This window comes from Entelurus aequoreus, linkage group LG14 (assembly GCF_033978785.1).
Source record: "Entelurus aequoreus isolate RoL-2023_Sb linkage group LG14, RoL_Eaeq_v1.1, whole genome shotgun sequence".
In the NCBI taxonomy this organism is placed as follows: Eukaryota; Metazoa; Chordata; class Actinopteri; order Syngnathiformes; family Syngnathidae; genus Entelurus; species Entelurus aequoreus.
The window spans coordinates 27,501,747-27,526,473 of NC_084744.1; the positions used below are offsets into that span (position 1 = coordinate 27,501,747).

Consider the following 24,727-nt stretch of genomic DNA (forward strand, 5'->3'; position numbering starts at 1 on the left):
CAGCGGGGCCAACAGGAAACCATCCCGAGCGGAGACGGGTCAGCAGCGCAGAGATGTCCCCAACCGATGCACAGGCTAGTGGTCCACCCGGGGTCCCGACTCTGGACAGCCAGCACTTCATCCATGGCAACCGGACCTATGCAACTCCCCCTCGCAAGGGACAGGGGAGAAGAGGAGAGAAGAAAAGAAACGGCAGATCAACTGGTCTAAAAAAAGGGGGGTCTATTTAAAGGCTAGATTATACAAATAAATGATAAATGGGTTATACTTGTATAGCGCTTTTCTACCTTCAAGGTACTCAAAGCGCTTTGACACTATTTCCACATTCACCCATTCACACACACATTCACACACTGATGGCGGGAGCTGCCATGCAAGGCCCTAACTGTGACCCATCAGGAGCAAGGGTGAAGTGTCTTGCCCAAGGACACAACGGACGTGACGAGGTTGGTAGAAGGTGGGGATCGAACCAGGAACCCTCAGGTTGCTGGCACGGCCACTCTCCCAACTGCGCCACGCCGTTGAAATGAGTTTTAAGATGGGACTTAAATGCTTCTACTGAGGTAGCATCTCTAACTAAGGGCATTCCAGAGTACTGGAGCCCGAATAGAAAACGCTCTATAGCCCGCAGACTTTTTTTTGGCTCTGGGAATCACTAATAAGCCGGAGTTCTTTGAACGCAGATTTCTTGTCGGGACATATGGTACAATACAATCGGCGAGATAGGCTGGAGCTAAACCGTGTAGTATTTTATACGTAAGTAGTAAAACCTTAAAGTCGCATCTTAAGTGCACAGGAAGCCAGTGCAGGTGAGCCAGTATAGGCGTAATATGATCAAACTTTCTTGTTTTTGTCAAAAGCCTTGCAGCCGCATTTTGTACCAACTGTAATCTTTTAATACTAGACATAGGGAGACCCGAAAATAATACGTTACAGTAATCGAGACGAGACGTAACGAACGCATGAATAATGATCTCAGCGTCGCTAGTGGACAAGATGGAACGAATTTTAGCGATATTACGGAGATGAAAGAAGACCGTTTTAGTAACACTCTTAATGTGTGACTCAAACGAGACAGTTGGGTCAAAGATAATACCCAGATTCTTTACCGAGTCGCCTTGTGTAATTGTTTGGTTGTCAAATGTTAAGGTGGTATTATTAAATAGATGTTGGTGTCTAGCAGGACCGATAATCAGCATTTCCGTTTTCTTAGCGTTGAGTTGCAAAAAGTTAGCGGACATCCATTGTTTAATTTCATTAAGACACGCCTCCAGCTGACTACAGTCCGGCGTGTTGGTCAGCTTTAGGGGCATGTAGAGTTGAGTGTCATCAGCATAACAGTGAAAGCTAACACCGTACTTGCGTATGATGTCACCCAGCGGCAGCATGTAAATACTAAAGAGTGCAGGGCCAAGAACCGAACCCTGGGGAACTCCGCACGTTACCTTGACATAGTCCGAGGTCACATTGTTATGGGAGACGCACTGCATCCTGTCAGTAAGATAAGAGTTAAACCAAGACAAGGCTAAGTCTGACATACCAATACGTGTTTTGATACGCTCTAATAAAATATTATGATCGACGGTATCGAAAGCGGCGCTAAGATCAAGAAGCAGCAACATAGATGACGCATCAGAATCCATCGTTAGCAATAGATCATTAGTCATTTTTGCGAGGGCTGTCTCCGTAGAGTGATTTGCCCTGAAACCGGATTGAAAAGGTTCACAGAGATTGTTAGTCACTAAGTGTTCATTTAGCTGCTGTGCAACAATTTTTTCGAGAATTTTGGAAATAAACGGAAGGTGGTCGGTAGTTTACCATGAGGTCAGGATCGAGGTTAGGTCTTTTGAGCAGAGGATGAATAACCGCTTTTTTGAATGCTAGGGGAACAGTGCCGGAGGAAAGTGATAAGTTTATAATATTTAACACTGATGGACCTAATAATACAAACAGTTCCTTGATAAGTTTCCCAGGAAGTGGGTCAAGTAAACATGTTGTTTGTTTTATCCCACTTACACGCTGTAATAATTCCTCTAATGTTATTTCATCAAAAATAGAGAGACTATTTTGGAGGGCAGTGTCCGTCGTATATACAGTCGTATTTGTGTTAATAGAACCCAGTTGTAGCTGGGATGCGTTGTCTTTAATCTCCTTTCTAATGAGTTCAATTTTCTTATTAAAGAAATTCATAAAATCATCTGCCGAGTGGGTGGAGCTACTGGGAGGAGTCCCTTGCTGGGTTAGCGATGCTACTGTACTAAACAGAAATTTAGGATCGTTTTTGTTGAGGCAGATGAGATTTGAGTAGTATTTAGCTTTAGCTAAGGTAAGCATGCGTTTATAAGTTATTAAACTATCACTCCATGCTTGATGGAAAACCTCAAGTTTAGTCGCGCGCCATTTGCGTTCCAGTTTTCTACATGATAATTTATGAGCTCTAATTTCTTCTGTAAACCATGGGGTGCGCCTTTTAGGGGCCCTTTTTTGCTTTAGCGGTGCTATACTATCAACAATTTTGCGCAAGGCATCGTCAAAGTTGTTAGTGAGGTTATCAATAGAGCCGACATAATTTGGGAATGGTGCTATTACCGAAGGCAGTAGGTCAGCAAGAGTCATCCTTGTGGCAGCATTAATGTTGCGGCCGCTATAGCAGTTATTATTATTATTAGCTTGTTGACAATGAGTCAAAACTTCAAATTTTATAAGGTAATGATCGGACATTACTTTAGTATATGGAAGTATCATAACTTTGGAGGTGGTGACACCCCTGACAAGCACTAGATCTATTGTATTACAGTTGCGATGCGTGGGTTCATGTATTATTTGTGTAAGACCACAGCTATCAATTATGGTTTGGAGCGCCACGCACTGAGGGTCCGATGGGGTATTCATATGGATATTAAAGTCCCCCATTATGATTATATTGTCGGCGTGCGTCACTAGATCAGCAACGAACTCTGAGAATTCACTGATAAAGTCCGAATAGGGCCCAGGGGGGCGGTAGATAACAGCCAGGTCGAGAGGTAGCGGTGTGACAGACCTCATAGTAAGCACCTCAAACGATTTATATTTATTATTTAGGTTAGGGGTAAGGTTGAAATTTTCATTGTATATTAGTGCGACACCCCCTCCCCTTTTAAGAGGACGGGCAACATGCGCATTCGTATAGTTAGGAGGAGATGCCTCATTGAGCGCAAAAAATTTGTCTGGTTTGAGCCATGTTTCGCTAAGACCAATGACGTTAAGATTGTTGTCTCTAATGACCTCATTAACTAATAACGCCTTGGGAGACAATGATCTTATGTTTAAAAAGCCCATATTATAGGTATTGGGCTGTTTTGACGAGTTTTTGTTAAGATTATCCGTAGTGGCAATATTAACAATGTTGCGTTTATTATGCGTAGTGCACTTTAAATAGTTTCGACCATATCTAGGAATTGATATGACGGTAATTTTCCGATTGTTTGCTTGGTGCTGCAATAGACTGGACATATCATAATTTGCCACCTCAGTAGAATGCATGTCCACCTCTGACACAGACACAACAGAAAAAACATTATGTGAATTGTGTATTATTCTAAGAGAATTGCTATGCGTACATGGATTATCCAGCCTGGCGCTGGCTAGTTCTAGCTTAACTGACTCCTCACCCGGACTAACAGACATTGTAATTGCCTGTGACCGGGCTTGCTCTAGTGTAGTCAGTCAAGTGAGACTTAAATAGTAGTCTATGTTTCTAGACAGGATGATGGCGCCTTCCTGGTTAGGGTGAAGGCCGTCTCTCATCATCAAGCCTGGTTTGCCCCAGAAAGAGGGCCAGTTATCAATAAACGTTAGTCCCTGTTGCCTACAGTAGCTAGACAACCACTTGTTAAGCGAGACTAATCTGCTATATCTCTCATCATTGCCTCTCGCAGGCAGGGGGCCATAGACAATTACTCGATGCCTGGACATCTTTCTGGCGAGATCACAAGTCCTGGCTATGTTTCTCTTTGTAATCTCTGACTGTCTCATTCTAGTGTCATTGGAGCCAACGTGTACAACTATATTCGCATAATTAGTGGTGCGATTAGCCTGTCGTACGTGTTGACTAGGCCTGTTGCGAGTTAGCTCCCTAAGATTAGCTTCAATGTCAGGTGCTCTGGCCCCGGGGATACACTTTACTGTGGCTGGTTTGCTAAGCTTTATGTTTCGGGTGATGGAGTCCCCTATGACTAAGGTGTGGTGCCCGGTAGACTGGGGTGTAGGACTAGCTAAGGAGCTAAATCTATTATGCGTCTCAACCGGTACACCGTAGCTTGTAGGCCGCTTAGGACTGCTACAAGCTGGGCTAGTTAGCTCGCTACAGCTAACGCTAGCAGATGTGTCCGCAACATCTAAAGTTACGACATTACTCTGCTCTAACTGGCGGACACGGCCCTCTAGCAGAGCCAACCTCTCCGTGAGTATGGTGCAATACGCGCAGGAAGCCATTACTCACAGTGTTTTCTGTCACCGAGTGAAGTTCCTGCTGTCCTCAGGGAAGTGGTCGCGGTCTGCGGGAGTAGCTTCCTACTTACCTTCTGACCGGCGCTGCCTTTCTCCGCGCTAGCTTAGCAGCTAGCTAGCTGAGGAAAGGGTGGTGGGACAGAGATCGGGTGATTTGCAAGTTAAATAGTACCACTAAATATGTTTGAGAAGTGATAAAGAAAGCTGTAGAACAATTAAAAGCACACAGATAGAGCGATACTTAGCCTTTTTCGCAACAGCGAACAGACGGCGAGCAGTCGATATTGACAATAAAATTTTGTTCTTGCAATTGTTGGATATGAATTCAAACCATAACCAAGCATGCATCACTATAGCTATTGTCTCAAAGTACTGTCACGACCTGTCACATCACACCGTGACCTATTTGGAGTTGTTTGGTGTCTTCCTGTGTGTAGTGTTTTAGTTCTTGTCTTGCTCTCCTATTTTGGTGGCTTTTCCTGTTTTGTTGGTATTTTCTTGCAGCAGTTTCATGTCTTCCTTGAGTGCTATTCCCCACACCTGCTTTGTTTTAGCAATCTAGGCTATTTAAGTTGTCGCTATCCTTCTTTGTGTGGACATTGTTGATTGTCATGTCATGTTCGGATATACTTTGTGGACGCCGTCTGCTCCACACGCTGTAAGTCTTTGCTGTCGTCCAGAATTATGTTTTTGTTTGCTTTGCAACCAGTTCAGTTTTAGTTTCGTTTTGCATAGCCTTCCCTAAGCTTCAATGCATTTTCTTAGCGGCACTCACCTTTTGATTATTTTTGGTTTAAGCATTAGACACCTTTTTACCCGCACACTGTCGCCTGCATATTGTGATCATGACAAACCATGTTCCCGACATCTACAAAGCAAGTAGCTACTAGCTGCCACCTACTGATATGGAAGAGTATAACATGGCTACTCTGCCAAGCTCTAGACAGCACCGACACATTTGCAGATTATTATTACTGCTTTGCAAAAAATATTTTTAACCCAAATAGGTAAAATTACATATTCTCCCACGGCACACCAGACTGTATCTCACGGCACATTAGTGTGCTGCGGCACAGTGGTTGAAAAACACTGTTCTAGAGAACCAGAGTCTTCTACAGTAGACATTTGACTTTGGTTCATTTATTTTGTCAGAGTTATAGGAGCGCTGTGTTGTTTTTAAAGACCTTCTGCAAAAAAGATAGTCAATCATTTGAATGAATATATATTAGTTCAGTGTATGTATATCCATTTTGTCATGGAGGCTACTGGGGGCTTTCCTTCTTTTACGACAGCTCCGTGTATAACATATGGATTTTTTTTCATGTTTGTGTCAACATTTTATTCCCAGTGTTCTGTACTTGCAGTTCTACTCTTCTCTCTCCTCAGGCAAACAGCTGTTGGATTATTGTCCATAGCTGGGCGAGTAGCTGGTCTCCTCTCTCCACCAATCAACATGTTGGCCTTTTATCACTGGTTCCAATGCTTAGTGGAGTTCTGGGTTTCTTCCTCCCTGAAACCAGGGGCAAAGAACTGCCGGATTCTACCAGTGAGGTCGAGGGCAACAAGTAAGCCAACTAATCGATCTGTTTGTAGCATATAGTCTATGCTATGTTCTGGTGTTGGTGTGTTACGACAGTGAAGTGTGGTGCCGTAAAGCAGTTTGACCCGCGCCTTTTGGAAGTGTCGTAATTAAAATAAACAGTCGTGTTAGCAAACAGTCGAGTCCGTGTATCCTTGGATATAACTTTGGCGACAAGGAAGCGCTTCCTTTTTCTCCTTGGCCTCCCTTTATCGCTCTGCCTGGCAAGCCACCTATCCCTTGGTCCTGCTGATATTATAGCTGCCATCGGGCTAACAATGCTAGGCCATTTTAATTCACAGCCTGGGTAGCGAGGGTTAAAGGATTTTTAACACTCTTGGACCTGCGCAGAATTAAGCGAATTGTGTCACTTTGCTTACCGGACATTTTGCTTGTACCTTGGTGTTACACACATGTACTTTGATATAGGCATGTACCTTGGTGTTACACACATGTACTTTGATATAGGCATGTACCTTTGTGTTACACACATGTACTTTGATATAGGCATGTACCTTTGTGTTCCAAACATGTACTTTGATATAGGCATGTACCTTTGTGTTACACGCATGTACTTTGATATAGGCATGTACCTTGGTGATACAAACATGTACTTTGATATAGGCATGTACCTTTGTGTTACACACATGTACTTTTATATAGGCATGTACCTTGGTGTTACACACATGTACTTTGATATAGGCATGTACCTTGGTGTTACACACATGTACTTTGATATAGGCATGTACCTTTGTGTTCCAAACATGTACTTTGATATAGGCATGTACCTTTGTGTTACACGCATGTACTTTGATATAGGCATGTACCTTGGTGATACAAACATGTACTTTGATATAGGCATGTACCTTGGTGTTACACACATGTACTTTTATATAGGCATGTACCTTGGTGTTACACACATGTACTTTGATATAGGCATGTACCTTGGTGTTACACACATGTACTTTGATATAGGCATGTACCATGGTGTTACACACATGTACTTTGATATAGGCATGTACCTTGGTGTTACAAACATGGACACAAGTTATAAAGAAGGCAAGGGTTACAGTTATTACACAACAGGTCAGATTTCCTTTATGTTTGTATTTTAATGATACCATATGGTGAGATCACCATATTTTAGCTACATGAACGTTTTTGTTGTTGTTGTTTTTCACCAATATCTATCAGTCACTCACCTGGTAATTTTATTTAGCAATATTTGGTATAATAAGTTTCCAACAAATTACTTGTTACATCATTTATTTTGATGCGATAGCTAAACATAATTAGAGTTGCAATAGTTGTGTTTTATTTTCAACAGACTGCTTAAAGAATAATTATTGGTAAATGCAATCTATGAAATATTTCATTCATTCATTTGAAAAGTTCTTCACTTTAAACAGAATGACATTCACCCCTACTTATGACGTTGAACACATTACACACCATTATACTAAATGTATGACTATTCCTTGCAGGTTGGATGAAGGAATTGTTCTACAATCCTATCAGCAATGAAAGGCAGTTTTGTTTCCTTAAGGCCGAGTGTATGCCTTCCATGAATGTTCACTATGCTCCCCATAAGCTGTGGCTTGCTAGTGAGAAGAAGTCAATAGTGCATATTGTACCTGTTTTGCTGGGTGTGTCATTATATAGGATCATAGAAAACCCAATCTGAGTAATAAAATTCATATTAAATGTTCAACTTGTGTAGTCCATCCATCCATTTTTTGTACCGCTTGTCCCTTTTTTGGGGTCGCTGTAGCCTATCTCAGCTGCATTCAGGCAGTAACGGCAATGCATGTAATATTCATTCAACCTCTTGCCATCTCCAGGTATTGCATAAATTACAATGATTTTTGTGACTCTAGAAAAAAAACTTTTTTTTGATGATGATCATGTTCCACAGATTCCACTCCAGTGTTGAGTTTTGGGGACTCAAAAAATAATGTGTCATTAAAAATAATTTGCAGAGTAATCTAACTGTTAATTAGTACTTTTTAGTAAAAAAAATAACCGTCAATATGATATAGCCTATTAGTAGATAATCCATGACACTTAGAACATTTCTGATTACAGGATAACAATGATGTAATGTACCTTTTATGAATATTTGTACACAACATTATTGTATAATGTAGCAATATGTTTCAACAATGTTTATTTCAACTACTGTCCATGTCATGTTTTATCATACCTGGTGTGGTGGATTCAGAACTATCCTCTACTTGGCCAGTCTGTGGGATAACTTCATCCATGGAAGCAGCAGCAGTAGTTGACGCTGATGTTGACGTTTCTGTAGGTCCATGCCGCACTAGTCTTCTTCTTCTTTTCACACTAACTGTTGATGTGTAGCCCATTTCTAACAATGGCAAAGGGTGCTCATCCGTTGGTTTACCATGCAAGAAATGTTTACTTCAGATCTGTGAGTCTTTTGTAGGCTTCCACTTGTTGTTAGCGTTCTTACATTTCCTATTAACGGCCTTAATCCATCTTATTTTCATGTCTTGATCTTTTGGAAACGGGTGCTATTTGAATAGTTGATCACAAACACATCTTCCTGAGTCAAAATAACGATCATGAATGTCACACATAGTTTGTTTCCATCTTGTGAGGTGATATGTACTATTAGAACATCTCACAACTGAGCAAATTGTCTTCGGCATATTGAAAAATATACACGACGCGGAATAAACAATAATTCAGAAATATATCTACTACTATTCACACTAAAGAGTAAAAACAAACCACGAACTGACCAAGTTTACTAAAAATGTATGGAGTCGCTTGGCTTTGTTTATCCCTCACGAACTTTGACCTCGACAAATTGGACATGTGCAGAAGCCAACTTGGAAGTGGTCCATTGAAATACCGGAAGAGCTCACCAATGCAAAAGATAGCAAAAAGAAGCATTTGACACAATTAATCATTGCATCTTAATAAACAAATTAGAACGGTATGGAATCAGAGGGTTGGTCTTGAACTGGGTTAGAAGCTACTTAACCAACAGGAGGTGTACACAAAGACTGCCTCTGTAACGCTTGTTTTCTTTTTGTGTCATTGGGTTGCAGAGTGTAGTTCACTTTTACAACACTGGAGGGGGCTTTAAACGCATCATTGCATCAGCAAGCTCTGAAAGTTACTGTGAACTTCAAAGTCAATTGTTTAATTGGCAGTGTGCGTCAATACAAAGTGAGTTACTTTATATACACTTTAATATCCCTTGTTATGTGCTTAAAACTGTATTGCAACTCATTTAGTCTGTTTTATTGTAGTCTAATGGCTGTTTGGCATCAGGTTGACAAGCTAACTGCTAGCTGAATATCACACCCTGGTTGGGGCCTGTTTGTAGCATTGGACATGTTTGTTAGCCCCAACTTACCATTTACAATTATTGTTGTGATGCTATTTACATTCTATTACTCATTACATTACTTAGGGCTGGGATGTTCAAATTCTGTGCATTTATGTACATGTGTATACACAGCTAAGTGATGTATATTAACATCCCTGTAGCAGGCTTGTGCCTATATTTCATTGCATTGTGCTCACTTTAGTTGATTTATAATGATTGTATTTGTTTTGTATAGGAAACCACACACACACACACACGCACACACACACACACACACACACACACACACACACACACACACACACACACACACACACACACACACACACACAACATACTTGCCAACCCTCCCGATTTTTCGGGAGACTCCCAAATTTCAGTGCCCCTCCCGAACAACAATATTGAGGGCGTGCCGTGATGGCACTGCCTTTAACGTCCTCTTCAACCTGTCGTCACGTCTGCTTTTCCTCCATATAAACAGCGTGCCGGCACAGTCACATGTTGTCTTCGGCTTCTACAGAGACACGTAAGTGACTGCAAGACATACTTGATCAACAGCCATACATGTCACACTGACGGTAGCCGTATAAACAACTTTAACACTGTTACAAATATGCGCCACACTGTGAACCCACACCAAACAAGAATGACAAACACATTTCGGGAGAACATCCGCACCGTAACACAACATAAACACAACAGAACAAATACCCAGAATCCCTTGCAGCCCTAACTCTTCCGGGCTACAATATACACCCCCGCTACCACCAAACCACCCTATCCCCCCCCCCCCCCCATCTCCCGAATTCGGAGGTCTCAAGGTTGGCAAGTATAACACACACACACACACACACACACACACACACGCGCAAACAAACACCTCATGCAAGTCTTCAATAGACAATTGAACCTACAAATCTGGACTTGGACAATCTATTATTTCTCCTGCACTCACCTGAACGAATAATTGTTGTCCTGACCCGACACTCTGAAGTGATTGCTAATCCATATTAATCCAGTCATAGTCGTCACTACAGGAGGCAATACGTGAAGATAGGGGAACACACTTCTACAGAGCTCAAAATATCGTGTGGCGTACCTCAGGGATCAATACTTGGACCAAGATTGTTCAATCTTTATATAAACAACATTTGTAAAGTTACAAAGGACTTAAAGTTAGTATTATTTGCAGATGATACAACTGTGTTTAGTTCAGGAGAGAACACACAGAAGTTAATACAAATAATAACAGAAGAAATGAACAAATTAAAAAGATAGTTTGACAAAAACAGACTATCTTTGAATCTCAGTCAAACTAAAATAATGTTATTTGGTAACAGTAGAAGAGAAAGTCAAACACAAATACAAATAGATGGAGTAGACATTGAAAGGGTAAAAGAAAACACATTTTTGGGTGTAATAATAGATGATAAACTGAACAGGAAACCTCCTGTAAAAACTATACAACATAAAGTAGCAACAAACACGTTAATAATGAATAAAGCAAAACATGTTCTAGACCAAAAATCACTTCATATTCTCTACTGCTCACTAGTGTTACATATCTGAGTTATTGTGCAGAAATATGGGGAAACAACTACAAATGTGCGCTTAAAGGCCTACTGAAATGACATTTTTTTATTTAAACGGGAATAGCAGATCCATTCTATGTGTCATACTTGATCATTTCGCGATATTGCCATATTTTTGCTGAAAGGATTTAGTAGAGAAAATCGACGATAAAGTTCGCAACTTTTGCTCGCTGATAAAAAAAGCCTTACCTGTACCGTAAGTAGCGTGACGTCACAGGAGCTAGTATTCCTCACAATTCCCCATTGTTTACAATGGAGCGAGAGAGATTCGGACCGAGAAAGTGACGATTACCCCATTAATTTGAGCGAGGATGAAAGATTCGTAGATGAGGAACGTTACAGTGAAGGACTTGAGAGGCAGTGATGGACGTATCTTTTTTCGCTCTGACCGTAACTTAGGTACAAGCTGGCTCATTGGATTCCACACTCTCTCCTTTTTCTATTGTAGATCACAGATTTGTATTTTAAACCACCTCGGATACTATATCCTCTTGAAAATGAGAGTCGAGAACGCGAAATGGACATTCACAGTGACTGAACATGTAAATACACGATTAATAATATTCAGCTTTGCGAAGCTAAAAAAATAGAAGCTAACCTAGCAACGTTGCCAACGTGATAGCATCAGTCTCAAATGCAGATGGAAACTAAATAAGAAAAAACACTGACTGGATGGATAGACAGAAGATCAAAAATACTATTAAACCATGAAAATGTAAATACACGATTAATAATATTCAGCTTTTCGAAGCTAAAAAAAATAGAAGCTAACCTAGCCACGTAGCCAACGTGATAGCATAGCAGTCTCAAATGCAGATAGAAACTAAATAAAAAAAACCCTGACTGGATGGATAGACAGAAGATCAAAAATACTATTAAACCATGTACATGTAACTACACGGTTAAAAATTCTCAGCCTGGTAAGGCTTAAAAATGCTGTTGCTAACGACGCTAAGGCTAATTTAGCAACTTAGCAACCGGACCTCACAGAACTATGATAAAACATTAGCGCTCCACCTACGCCAGCCAGCCCTCATCTTCCCATCAACAGCCGTGCTCACCTGCATTCCAGCGATCAACGGCGCGACGAAGGACTTCATCCGTGGGTTTGGCGGCAAGCATCGGCTAGGCGTAGTAAGTAGTCCTTGTTGTGTTGCTGTAAGTATTGTACTTAGCCGCTAAGACACCGATCGATCCCACCTACAACGTTCTTCTTTGCAGCCTCCATTGTTCATTAAACAAATTGCAAAAGATTCACCAACACAGATGTCCAGAATACTGTGGAATTTTGTCGAAGAAAACAAGAGGCTTTTCTATCGGGTCCGATGGGGTCCAACCACTTCCGTTGCTTTTGTGACGTCACGCGCATAAATCATATCCAAAGGAGTTTTTCAACCGGAAGTGTGGCGGGAATTTTAAAATTGCACTTTATAAGTTAACCCGGCCGTATTGGCATGTGTTGCAATGTCAAGATTTCATCATTGATATATAAACTATCAGACTGCGTGGTTGGTAGTAGTGGCTTTCAGTAGGCCTTTAATTCACTAACGGTGTTACAAAAAAGATCAGTTATAATAATACATAATGTTGGATACAGACAACATACAATCACTTTATTTATTGAATCACAAATGTTGAAATTCAACGATTTGGTGCAATTTGCAAACACCTAAAATGATGTACAAAGCAAACTATAACCTGCTAGCCAAGAATGTACAACAATTGTTATCTATAAAAGAGGAGAAATATAATCTTAAAGGAAAATCGAATTAAAAACATTTGTATGCGCGTACAACACTTAAAACCTTTAGCATATCTGTATGTGGAATTAAATGATGGAATGGATTAACCAAGGAAACCAAACAAAGCACCAATATGATCCAGTTTAAGAGACTGTTCAAAAAGTACAAAGAAGAAAAATTATGATGAACATCTTGAACCTTTTTTTTTTTAGATAATGATTATTTATGTATTTAATATTTGTTTACTTACTATGGTATATAAATTATTTATTCACTGTTCTGTTGCAGAGAACAAGGAAATGGGATAAAATTGCTATGATTTAAAGGGGTAGGATTAAATAAGCTCTGCTTTTTCCTACTCCTTTTCGGACGTGCTGTCATGAAACAACTGTAAATATGTGATGCATTACATGTATCGTATGCATGTTCCACATAAACTGAACTGAAACTGAACGGCAATAACACGAGACACAGTGCGCCCCTTTTAGGCTCATTACTTGACACCTACTTTTGTTTCTCATTCTAATTCTGTTTTTCAAGAGGCGCTTGGCAACACCAAATTCACACTAAATAATTCAAACAGCTGGAAAAAAATCTTATTTTATCTGTAAAAGTGTCTCAAAATCTGCTGTTTGTGCTTGTGTCTTTTTTACTGGAATACTTGAGACATTTGACACTTGTTTTGCATGACTGCAAGCTGAAAGTGTTATCATGTGTGTAATGACAAAGCACCTCCAACACAGAATTGTATTTGACAAGTTTTTACTGAATAAAACAGCCAGAATGTACATGAAACATAGTACACATAAAACACTGAATATCAAGAGTATATGAACGGCCTACCTCGTTTACTTCCCAAATGACATCCTAGCCATGTTTGGCAATCAAGCAAAAATATGACTGCAAAAAGGAACGGAAAAACAGCAAATTGTTTCAAAAAATATAAATATTTTGCAACGCTTTGTCATAAAAATGTTGTGTCACTGTCCCCCTCCGTCACACTAACTGGTAGGGTTGGCTACCCAATTCACTACTTTTGTAGGTAATGACCAAATTCCCTCGGTACTATCAATTCACGTAAAATCAAACGGTGCCATAGTTGGATACCTTTGTTGCATGTGACGTCATGTCCGGTTTCAGACTGGTCATGTCTGCTTTCAGACTAAACACGGGCTCACGTAAACAATCACTCAAGCAGCACTGAGGCCGGACTCAGCCAAACTCCCTCTAAGTCACCTTGACATTTTCTACACCAACAAAGTGTGCTTCATAAAAAAAAACGCTCAAACGTAAAGTAATGCTACACTCTTTCAAAATGTGCTAGCTTAATGCTAATTTACATAGGATATGCCATAGACAGGCTACTATTAGCATGAGAGATTTTACATGGCGATTTCAACACCTTCGAATTTGGTAAAGGAAACGACAACCAAGATTATAGATAGAATTTTACAGTTTTGTGTAACGATGACAATACTTACAGTATTGACACTTTGTAGGGCGCAACCTAACAAATTAATCTTCCTGGAAAAAATCCACTTTCTAGTTTGACAACATACCATAAATAGTTATATAGTGCTGCCATCTAATGGTCTTGGAAGTGCAACTGCATTGTAAATGAGACTAATGTCATCAGAAAACAAGATGTAACAAGTTAAGTTAAAGTATCAATGATTGTCACACACACACTAGGTGTGGTGAAATTTGTCCTCTGCATTTGACCCATCCCCTTGTTCACCCTCTGGGAGGTGAGGGGAGCAGTGGGCAGCAGCGGTACCACGCCCGGGAATCATTTTTGGTGATTTAACCCCCAATTCCAACCCTTGATGCTGAGTGCCAAGCAGGGAGGCAATGGGTCCCAATTTTATAGTCTTTGGTATGACTCGGCCGGGGTTTGAACTCACAACCTACCGATCTCAGGGCGGACACGCTAACCCAGTGGTTCTTAACCTGGGTTCGATCGAACCCTAGGGGATCGGTGGGTCGGGCTCAGGGGTTCGGCAGAGGTCAAGACACACCCGACTCATCGTGTAAATAAAAACTTCTCCCTATCGGCGTATTACGGATACGGCAACAGTAGAAGTCACACCGATTTGCAGGTGTGTAATTTGTTGTGAGTTTATGCACTGTGTTGGTTTTGTTCTTTGAACAAGGTGATGTTCTTGCACGGTTCATTTTGTGCACCAGTAATAAAACATGGTAACACTTTAGTCTGGGGAACATATTCACCATTAATTAGTTGCTTATTAACATGCAAATTAGTAACATATTGGCTCTTAACTAGTCATTATTAAGTACTTATTAATGCCTTATTCGGCATGGCCTTATTATAACCCTAACCCTCTAACCCTAACCCTAACTCTCTAACCCTAACCCTAACCCTAACCAAATAACTAAAAATTAAGTCTTTGTTACTTAGATTATGTTCCCCTAGTGTCCAAAAAACTCTAAATTAAGTCTTTTTTACTTAGAATATGTTCCCCATACTAAAGTGTTACCAAAAACATATAACTTTGTCTTGAATTTGAAAAAAAACAAGATTTTATTTTTCACTAAAGAAGGGTTCGGTGAATGCGCATATGAAACTGGTGGGGTTCGGTACCTTCAACAAGGTTAAGAACCACTGCTCTAACCACTAGGCCACTGAGTAGGTCATGTTACATAATTTGTTTATCAAACAATTAACATTAACATACAACAGTGCCGAAAAATGGTAGTATTGTTCCAAAATATTAGTAAAAATAATGATGACATGTGACACAAGGTGATATTCACTGATAAGCAGCTGTCTATTGGTTTGAAAAGGAAAGAAGAAATCCTTGTCAATGTGATGACACATGAGCCCCAAATGATGACATCACAACTACATGGACACAAAGATCAACATCAACATGATTGACTGGCAAAATATTGTTGAGAAATGCAGATTGAAGGTGTTTTCTCAGCCATAAACAGCCAGAGAAGACATGATGGATGAGATGAGGAGCAATTAGTGCAGATGTGAAAGAAATGTCCAAGTGTGATGAGGTCCCTCAGCGATGGAGACATCTCTCTGTGTTCCAGTGCACAAAGCATCCTGGAGGAAGAAGACGACTCAGCACATTCCCAACAAAAGCAGGTGAATCCAAGTGCAGATGTTAGCATGTGGCAGAGTGAGAGCCAAGTTGAACATCATCTTCACACAAAGTCAGAAGAACATTTGGAGGTGCATGAAAAAGAAAAGTCCTCACTGTGTGCCCACTGCTGTGTCTCACTCAGCCTTCAGCCTTCACGTCTTCGAGAGCTCGTTACCACCGTCACCAGCTGTCGGAGCACAAAACGCACCGTGAGCTGGTTACGCTGCTCATGCTAGAATTTGGGAGGTAATCCTTTGTTTTCATTGTCCCATTTACTCTCTGTAAAGCAGCAGTTCCATTGGCAGCAAAACAGTCCCAGAGCATAATACTACCACCACCATGCTTGACGGTAAACATGGTGTCTCTGTGATTAAAGGCCTCACCTTTTCTCCTCCAAACATATTGCTGGGTATTGTGGCCAAACAGCAACATTTTTGTTTCATCTGACCACAGAACTTTCCTCCAGAAGGTCTTATCTGTGTCCATGTGATGTTAGATGAAACAAAAATTGAGCTGTTTGGCCACAATACCCAGCAATATGTTTGGAGGAGAAAAGGTGAAGCCTTCAATCCCATGAACACCATTCCTACCGTCAAGCATGGTGGTGGTAGTATTATGCTCTAGGCCTGTTTATCTGCCAATGGAACTGGTGCTTTAAATGGGACAATGAAAAAGGAGGATTACCTCCAAATTCTTCAGGACAACCTAAAATCATCAGCCCGGAGGTTGGGTCTTGGGCGCAGTTGGGTGTTCCAACAGGACAATGACCCCAAAAGTGGTAAAGGAATGGCTAAATCAGACTAGAATGAAGGTTTTAGAATGGCCTTCCCAAAGTCCTGACTAAAACGTGTGGACAATGCTGAAGAAACAAGTCCATGTCAGAAAAGCAACACATTTAGCTGAACTGCACCAATTTTGTGGTCAAAATTTCAAGCAGAAGCTTGTGGAGGGCTACCAAAAGCGCCTTATTGCAGGTAAACTTGCCAGGGGACATGTAAGCAAATATTAACATTGCTGTATGTATACTTTTGACCCAGCACATTTGCTCACATTTTCAGTAGACCCATAATAAATTCTTAAAAGAAGCAAACTTCATGAATGTTTTTTGTGACCAACAAGTATGTGCTCCAATCACTCTATCACAAAAAAATAAGTGTTGTAGAAAGTATTGGAAAGTCAAGACAGCCATGACATGATGTTCTTTACAAGTGTATGTCAACTTTTGAGCAGGACTGTACATGAAGACAGACACGCTGAATGGATTGTGTTCTCTATTTTGCTAATTTCAGAGACTCTGCGCACAAATTAAGTAGATGAGGTTTGCACATGTTTTAATACACAAACCTTTAGTAGATCAGGCCCTTGATGTTCATTATCATGACGACTCATCAAAAGTTGTCTGTGATACTTTCTATTGCGTGTGCTTACACCAGTATCAAGCTACTCCTAATGGAGGGACGCTTTTATTTTCCTGCTAAACTTGCAACACGTGTCTACATCACACCTTAAAACAGGAAGTTTGCAAGTTGACCCTTACAAAGATAGCAACAATCCAGAATGTTGATGGTAACAGAAACAGAAAGTCAATATTATATTGAATATACCTGACATAACAAAGATGAATATGTAATAAATGATATGAATAACTTCAATCTTTGTGGGGGTAAACTTACAAAGTGTGTGAGTGATGCTTCACCACTGCTTTGTTTATTGTTATGCTTTCCAAGAAAGAGAAGATGTTTTACTTACCAGCTGGATCGTATTGGGCTGAAATGAAAGAGAAAGCAGGTGAAATTCACATCTCATGAATGACAGCAGAGACTTTTTCGCGTCTTCCTGAAAGAGGAAACATTTGTGTCCCTCACCTTGTCTGCTTGGGCGACGCTTGATGATGAAGATGATGATGATGATGGCGGCCGCCAGGAGGACCACCACAGCGAAGACCGCCAGCGTGGCAGTGACGCTCACGTTGCCTGTTGGTATGGTATGATTGATTGGTTTGACAGCTGCTTCATAAGTCCCGTGAAGGAACATCAGGTGGTTACATTGACACTATTCAACATCTCACCTTCATGGCTTGCGTTGCTCAGGATGCTTCTTCTCTCCAGCTTGGTGACCAGGTCCTCCTTGACGCCAGACAGCTGGAACACACATTCGTACTTGCCCTCCACCTCGGCCGTCACCTCCACTTTCAGCTCCACCGTCATCTGGAAGGTTCCGTCGTGGTTGGGGAGCAGCTCTCCGTGCTCCACGTCCTCAAAGATCTGCTCGCCGTCTTTCCTCCAAAACAAGTCGGCTAGGTCGGGGTAGAAACCTGTCGCCATGCAGCTGACCGGAGAGGACGGCGTCTTCTGGAGGAGGAACACCTCTGGAAGCTCTGCACAGGAAGTGACGTGTGAATGGAGGATGACGTGGAGAGAAGATGGAGGTAAAGATGGAGATTAAAGGAGAAAATGGAGGTAAAGATGGAGAAAAAAGGAGAGAATGACGGTAAGGATTGAACAAATGAAGGTAAGGATGGAGCGAATAAAGGTAAAGAAGGAGAAAATGAAGGTAAAGATGGAGAAAAAAGGAGAGAATGGAGGTAAAGATGGAGAAAAAAGAAGATAATGGAGGTTAAGATGGAGAGAAAAAGAGATAATGGAGGTAAAGATGGAGAAAAAGGAGGTAAAGATGGAGAAACTGAGACAATGGAAGTAAAGATAGAGAGAAAGGAGGTAAAGGTGGAGAGAAAATGTGATAATGGAGGTAAAGAAGGAGAGAACAAGAGAGAAAGAAAGTAAAATGGAGAGAAAGAAAATAAAGATGAGAGAAAAGGGGAGAATGAAGATAAAGATGGAGGAAATGAAGGTAAAGAAGGAGAGAGAAGAAGAAAATAGACGTAAAGGAGAGAAAAGGAGGAACGTGAGAATGAAGGCAAAGATGGAGAGATTAGACATAAAGATGGAGAGAAAGGGAGACAATGAAGGTAAAGATGGAGATAAATGCAGAAAATGGAGGTAGAGAAGGAGAGAAAAGGTGAGAATGGAGTTAAAGATGGAGAGAAAATGAGAGAATAAAGGTAAACATGGGTAGAAAGGGAAGAAGATGGATAGAAAAGGAGAGGAAGAAGGTAAAGATAGATAGAAAAGGAGATAATGAAGGAAAATAAGGAAAGAGAAGGATATAATGGAGGTAAAGATGGAAAAAAAGGAGAGAATTAAAGTAAAGACAGAGAGAAAGGGAGAGAATGGAGGTAAAGATGGAGAGAAAAGGAGAGAATGGAGGCAAAGATGGAGAGAATAGAGGTAAAGATGAAGAGAAAAGGAGAAAATGGAGAGAAAGGGAGGTAAAGAGTATAAAGAGACAGAGTGTAATGTCAGTAATGTTCCTATAGGGGGAGTGCTAACATGTTAAAAGGTGAAAGTACAAGGTGTGTTTCTACCTGTTCTCATTAGGACCTTCTTCCCATACTCCACATACTTCTTCAAGTAAGAAGGACAACGCTCAGTGTAATAATATTTATCGTAGTCTAGTCTAAGTATTTATTGGTCCAACTTGAGTTTGGAGGAGAAAGCTTGTGGTTTTGCTGCAGTCCATGTCCATGTCTTCATGTCCAACGATAGGAAATCTTCTCCATCATAACTGAACTGCCTCCAACCTTTAACCTCATCTGTCTCATCATTCCATTCACATCCTGGCATCTCCTGGAAAGTGTGAACACCTGAGAGACACAAAGTGTTGTAAAGCAGAGTGAAACTAACACACATGTCTTTGTTGTAGGTTATTATGGGATGGACAGAGACAAGGTATATCAGTGCAGTAATGTGTGTTTTTAATACAGTATAAAAATATCAAATATATTAGAATAGTAGAAAGTTCAACATAAACAAACCTCCAGTTTGGTTGAAACGCTTCATGGCTATTTCAATGTTGTCTTTGTAGACATGTTCTCTAACAACATTGTACTATGTTTGTCTCTGCCAGTAGTTTGGATCCTCTGCTGTGATTTTGTTCATCCAGTCCTGTTTGGATTCTGTTTCATTGATGTTGTTGTCATAGTAACTAATCTCAACTTCATCAACATAACCAACCTCCACATACTCTGGGAAGTTTGGAACTTGAGAGGATGCAGTGATGAAATACTTGAGTGAATGAATCACTGAAAGACAAAAGGCAGAAAAACAACATTTGATTGTTTAGTTTCATGTTGAACAATTCCTGTTTGAAATGATGCTGTCTTCATTTCAACTTCAAACACTGCTGCTTCTCACAGTAAACAATCACTTCCTGTTCTAATATTTCATATTTATACCTCACTTTCAGACCACACACATGAATAACTTGACTTATTTCCTTCTACAAGTGTAAGTGTCAAATAAATATATGACATTATTGCTAGCAGAGAAGTAAAAGTAGTTTTTCTAGGTGAGGGGAAGTTCAAACTAGTGATGTCACTGCCAAAGCATGGAAATATAGCAGCGCCTTATGGAATGTTTACAATGGAATACAACAACAATATTATAATACTCTCAGTGTTTCCCACACATTCATTTATTTGTGGCGGCCCGCCACGAAAGAATTACGTCCGCCACAAATAAAATAAAAATAAAAAAATGAAAAAAAATATATTTTTTTTTTAATTTTTTTTTTTTGTTGTCCTGTCCAGCTTCTCAGGCAAATCATATAGTTGATGTAGATGCCCATATCGGCTGTTCAGATTTACTTTACAAAAGAGAAGTGTAGGATACTTCTCTTGTTGCCTTGTCGTAGAATTTCTGACCTTTTGACCTATATTACTTGTCTATTAAGAATGTCCGCTTAAGCTTCGGACAATCCACTACAGCCTTATTTGTATTTGACCACTACTGTTTTCTGTTTATTTGTTACTGACTGTAGTAGGACACCTCTACCTCTGTTTAACTTTATGTTTCTGGTAAATAATATGGTTGTAGTAGTAGGCTAAAGTTAAATTATTTAGTATGCACTAATTAAAGGGCGAGAGCTTTAAGAGACATTTTAGCTTTTATATTTTATAAGATGTATTTTTTGTAAGAACCACAATTAATAAATATATTTCAGTGAATAACTTATTGTTCAAATCTGTATATAAATATATACATAAAGTGTTGTAATTATATTGTAAAATGGATGGATGGTTGTTTAAAAAAAACCTGTTATTATTAATTAGTAAGTATACATTTTTTGAGCCTGTCAGAAAAATTGTATGTAATATATCAAAAAACTTTCCACTCTATGGGGTTTCCTGTGGGCACGATGAGAGATGTCTTTGTTGTACCAAGCGGGGGCTTTGGAGGATGCCACAGGTATACGATGGAAGGAGACGGGAGGTGTTATCCATTGTCCTCAGGAAGCCGGCACAGCTGGACCAAGGACTTCAAAGCGGACAGATGGCAAGATCTTCCCAAACTTCCTGAGGAACTGTCTTTGAACTATTTGGTAACCGAGGGCAACGCTATTTACGACCCGCTGCCCTTTTGAAGTAGCTGTGGTCAGGAGACGGGAGGTGTTATTCAGCCGGACCCAGGATGAGCCCAGGCCCGAGACATCCTCCTCTTCTTTGTCTTCGATGTGACAAAGGACAGTGACTGTTTTGCATGCTTCCTATTCCTGCTGTGGCATTTGTTGGTGCGTGAACATTGAGTATTCAAATAAAAGAGGAGACGAAACCCTCCTTCGGGAGAGCATGGGTGACACTGTAGATGGTACAGTGTCAACATGGCATCTCCTCAATTGAGTCCAAATTTGTTTCTGTCTCTGTTTAATTCCTTGCCTTCTTGTCTTGTTTATAGATGTCAAACAGGGTTTGAACCTAACATCTAATTGGTCCTTCGAGCCGGATCCAATACGTTTTGACGATTCCAGCAAGAGTGAGTGAAACCAGAAAGACCATAGCAACCAAAACCTGATTGAGGAACTGCTTTCGATTAATTTTGGCTGGAATTGGAAAGACTGACGGAAATCCGAGGACAAGAGGAAGGAACGCAGAGAGCAGTGAGTACGTTTCAATTGACAGAGAAAGAAACGATTGTGTGATGTATTATGATGTAAATGTGTTCATGTTTGAAATAAACTAAAAGAAAGAAAGAAAGAAAGAAATGACTAGGGTGTCGGAGTCCCACAATAAATATTGAAATATCCGTGAACCATTACAAACCCTGTAAATCCTAGGCTCTAACAGGTAAAAAGGCCAAATAATTAGAGGGACGTCGGAGTCCAATGTCCGTGAGTATTAAAATTTAAAATAAAAACTGAATTAAGATAAAAACTGAAGAGGCCAAAATACTGAAGGGTGTCGGAGTCCCACAATATCCGTGAACCATAAACAAACATACTGGAGGGGGTCGGAGTCCCACAATAAATATTGAAATATCCGTGAACCAATATCCTGAGGACGACGCCGTCCAACGCAGACCTAAAATGGTCTATTCAGAAAAAAAACTGAATTTTTGTCCGTAAAAAACAATAACCTGGAGGGTGTCGAAGCGCTACATGAATGAAACATGAAATTTCCGAATATCATAACACTGAAAGGTATGAACGTGAGAGTGTGTGGGAGTAATTGCCATTCGGCCATCACTCCATATTAAAGCTGTGAGAAGTAAATAGTGGGTTATTGTGGAAGCTTGTAGGCAAGACACCTCCACTGGGGAATCATCTCCAGTAGAAGCGACGTGTACCACAATAATACATTAAACCACTATCTTACAACAAAGAAAAAAGTAATCCTTATAAGTTCGGCTCTGTAGGGGACGATGGATTACTCCAAATTTATAAAATGGGAAAAGGGACAAGTAAACCAAAGGTTAGTCTAAAAGACGAGTTAAAATGTAAAGACTGGAAAGCAGTAGAACCATACAATGAAAGTGTATTGGAGCAACCAACAGTAAGGTCAAAAAGAGACCCAAAAATGCAGACCTGATATGGTCTATTAGAATCTATTGTAACCAAAATAGGAGACATCCAAATCTCCAAAGACCACATGAAAAGACAAAGAAATTGATAATAAGGACATACTAAATTATGAGGTCTTAAGTAAACAAACAGCGAGTAAATGAGAGATAATAATATAAATAAAGGCTAAAGAAATCAAATTTTTGTGTGACACCGGAGCATGTAAAGTTAAAGAAGTTAAAGTGCCAATGATTGTCACACACACACTAGGTGTGGCAAAATGATTCTCTGCATTTGACCCATCACCCATGATCACCCGCTGGGAGGTGAGGGGTGCATGTACAAGCACATGTAGAGAATAAAATGACTGTGCTAGGTTTAGCAATAGTGTCAGATTATGAAGGAGGAATAAAAAATAGAAAAATAGATGGTAAAATTGAGATTGAGTGTGGAGAGAGACAGAGGGAGAGAGAAAAATAAAATAGGAGAAAATCTCAAAATGCTAAAGTGAGAGAAAAGTAAAATGATAAGAAATGGGAAAAAATCAATAATAAGAATTAATGCTAAATGGAATAAACTAATGCTTACGACAGAGATAATGGGGGTTATTGAAATAAGAGATGAAGAAAAGATAGACTGAAGATATGCATGTATGTTTGGATGTATAAAGAGCGCTTTTATATATACAAATATATATGTGTATAATTAAATAATGGAACAAATAAAAACCTAGATTAAAAAACTATAATAACAGTTGAGAAGTAAAGTATGATAACATGATAAAGTGGGTTACATGTTTATTAGCTGAGGAAAGAAGAGAAGAAAAAAAAAGAAGAGAAACCTCTTCAAGTGTTGCTGACCTTTTGCCCTTAGGAGTGCACTCACGCACTCACACACCACCTTGGGGGTGTGTGTGTGTGTGTGTGCGTGGTGCATTGGGGGAGGTGTGAACATGAATTTATTACATGTAAGTTTAAAGTAGGTTTAACTTTGAAGTGTAGTATAACATTCTTAGGTTAGATTATGTTTCAGACATTTGTAGTATACCATACATCTGAGTGTTGAGCTAAAATAAGATGATGACATAACATAGAATAAATAAGGAGGTATGGCAATCAGGAAAACTAGCCGCTAGCGATAGACAACTGTTTGCTTTGAATATTGTTGAATAATAATTGCAAATAAGAAATATAAACAATGGGAAGAATGTAAATTCAGAGTGTAAAAGTATAGATTAAGTGGCGTATAGACAGTTAAGTGAGTTTAAAACGTTACTTAAAAAATACATAAAGTAATACGTATAAAAGTTGAATTAGAAGAAAAATAACGTTAGCGTTATTAAATAATCTACATAGTGAAAGACACAAAATAGGCAAAATAAAATTCCAATTATGCAAAAGAGAAGTAAAGGATCAAGGACGTTCTCTAAACAGAGATGGACGCACTATTGTGGAAAATAGAAAAACAAAGTACGACAAGTACAAAAACCACAAACAAAGAAGCAAATGAGGTAATTTTCTAGGATTAACGAATTATTGTAGAAGTTGGATACCAAATTATGCTGAAATAGTAGCTCCTTTAAGTAAATTAATGAACAAATGTAATCATCTGTAGAGTGGAATTCAGAAGCTGAAGCAGCATTCTGTGAAATAAAAATAGAACAGAATGTGCGATTGTTACAGTAACGAAAATTTTGAAAGCTATGACCATCAAATTGCTGAATGCAAGCGGCAGAACTAGAAGCATTAATAGAAGCATGTAAAGTAATGAAAGATCAAAAGGTCACAATATATATACATCTAGCCAAAATATAGGAATGATCAAGTTTAATTCGTATAAAAAAGAAAGAGAAAAAGAAAGAATGGAAGCAGTACAGCTACCAGCTAAAATAGCAATATGCAAATGTGCAGCACACACCAAAGGAACAGACACAGTATCAATAGGAAATGTGTTTG

General features: G+C 39.8%; 1 protein-coding gene and 1 pseudogene across 1 annotated transcript in view; one reads left to right on the plus strand and one right to left on the minus strand.

Moving 5' to 3' along the window:
* Positions 1–24,727, plus strand: part of LOC133664590 (zinc finger protein 431-like) — a 404,655-nt gene that overhangs the window by 17,887 nt on the left and 362,041 nt on the right. The gene's annotated exons all lie outside the window — the stretch shown is intronic.
* The window catches only part of LOC133664681 (major histocompatibility complex class I-related gene protein-like), a 34,144-nt pseudogene continuing 22,842 nt past the window's right edge, over positions 13,426–24,727 (minus strand).